The 2,500-nt window shown below is 34.8% G+C and overlaps 1 pseudogene; it reads right to left on the reverse strand.

Annotated features, from left to right (window-relative positions):
• LOC137618418 (neuromedin-K receptor-like) overlaps positions 1-2,500 on the reverse strand; it is a 59,455-nt pseudogene that overhangs the window by 31,303 nt on the left and 25,652 nt on the right.

Here is a 2,500-nt window from a genome sequence, read left to right on the forward strand (position 1 = left end):
ACCGCTAGAGTTATTGGGTCCTTTGACTAGCCAGATAGTACTACATTGGACCAAGGTGGTTAAATGGAGGTTAACCTCTTTGCATTGGATCACTCTCTGGTTACAGCTCATTTTTCCTTTGCCTACACATACAATGAAGAATCTTGTCCATTCTTTCTACATTCTTCTCTATCCTCATAAACCTGAAAACACTGAGATTATCCAACAATTCTTCTTCGCTCACAGTAATTGTTCAGTGGCTACTTTCCTCCTGGTAAGGGTAGAAGAGACTCTTTAGCTATGGTAAACATCTGTTGTAGAAGGACACTCCAAAATCAAACCATTGTTCTCTAGTTTTGGGTAGTGCCATGGCCTCTATCTCGTGGTCTTCCATTGTCTTGAGGTAGCGATCTCTTGTTTGAGAGTACACTCGGACACACTAGTCTATCTCAATTCTCTTCCTCTTGTTTTTAAAGTTATTATACAGAATATACAAAAGCTATATTTTAATGTTACTTTTCTTAAAATATCTTATTCTAATTGTTCATTACTTCTCTTGTAATGTTTTTATTTCAATGTTTTCTTTCGTCACTCGGCTATTTTTGCCTGTTGGAGCCCTTAGACTTATAGCATCCTGTTTTTCCAACTAGGGTTGTAGCTTAGCTATTTATAACAATAACTATACTATTAATGCATGAAACAGCCTACTAACCCCCTCTACATACAGATGTACAGAGGGCCCTTTATTATTATTATTATTATTATTATTATTATTATTATTATTATTATTATTATTATTGTCTCTACTAAGGAAGTATATTGATTTATTTATTTATCTGTGTGTGTTTGTCTGTGGACATGATTATGTCAAAACTACTCGATGGATTTTAACGAAATTTTCACCACAGACAAATCTTAAGTCATGTACGACCTCATTAAATTTTTGCGATGATCCGGTTCCAGATCCAAACTCTAGATCCGGATTCCCATTTTTCACAATTTTAAAGATTACATCAAAACAAACTGACGGATTTTGACGAAATTATCACCACAGATAGGTCATAGGCAATGGACGACCTCATTAAATTTTAGAGATGATCGGGATCTAGATCCAGATTTTAAGTTAAAAGAAATTGACGGATTTTGACGAAATTTCCACAACAGATAGATCTTAAGCCATGGACGACTCCATTTACTTTTGGAGATAATTCGGTTCTGGATCCTGATTGTAGATCTGGATTGCCATTGTTCACAATTTTAAAGATTACATCTAAAAAAAAAATAGACGGATTTTGACAAAACTGTCACCACAAGTTGATCATAGGCATTGGATGACTCCAATAAATATTGTTGATGATCCAGATCCGAATTCTGGATTAAGATCAGGAGTCTGGATCAAATATAAATTGAATGTCTTTCTTTCTGAGTCATCATCACCCTTGGCGAAGGTCAGAAATCTCTGATTGCTCTTGTTGTTATCATTATTATTAAATAAACACTAAACTTTGCTGGAAAAACAGACTGCTAAGCCGAAGGGGGTCGTTGAAGAAAGGATCCCAAATACATAAAAGAAACTGAGATGAAAGTAGCAGAGTTTTGAAAAAATAAAGAAAATATAAATATCGATTAAGGTACCAATAGTTTTTACTTTTGAAATATCTTTCATGATAATTGAATTTAACTAATGTTGACTGAAAATAAATCAGCTAACACAGGCGTGCTAGAACTTCTCTCCAGCTATGCTGAGTAAAATCATAAAAACAATTCCTTTCAAAGATTTTTATTAACTGAATTTTATCTTTTCCAAGAATAACGTAATTACTCCAATATATATAAATTATTTTTTATCTATGAATTTCTCATTTATATTTATCTAAATCTGAATTTATTTGTATAGTAATTAACCCTGTGCAATTTCGTAACCCCGAACTTCATCGGAGAAAGAAGAGGAACAGTATGGACGGAAATGCTGAAACTTCTTCATTGCAGAGAACATTCTGGAGCATTGAGTCCACAATTTGTCACAAGGCAAGGCACTGCCTGAAAAGGATTCGATTCCGGAATCAACACGGATCAAAAGCCTAAATTTTTGAAGGAGCAAGTAAGCTTCACAATTTAGTCTGTTTTCGATCAAGAGATAGCGTTCCTGAAGAACCGACGTAGATCCCGTTGTAAAAATGGAATCATAAGCTCCGTTGAGGAGGGGAGGGTTTCTGAGATCAGTCATGAGGTTCTGTACCCTTGCGAAAAATCATTCATGTATTTCGTAATTGATCTTAAGTTTTTTATCTCATAGAATCTTATTTTTTCATTTATCATTTTTAGAAATTAATTTCAGAGCATATTAATGTTTTTGTTTCTTAAAATTTTCAGCACCATAGCCTTTATATCAAACTAATTCCATCGCTCACACAATGTAGTCCAGATGAAGGGTTGAGGTGGCCTCGTGGTAGCATCCTTGCCTGGTGATTGCCAGACTGGGGTTTGAGTCCCGCTCAAAGTCTTCAGTTCCTTTCGTCAC

Source organism: Palaemon carinicauda, chromosome 24, assembly GCF_036898095.1.
Source record: "Palaemon carinicauda isolate YSFRI2023 chromosome 24, ASM3689809v2, whole genome shotgun sequence".
Lineage (NCBI taxonomy): Eukaryota > Metazoa > Arthropoda > Malacostraca > Decapoda > Palaemonidae > Palaemon > Palaemon carinicauda.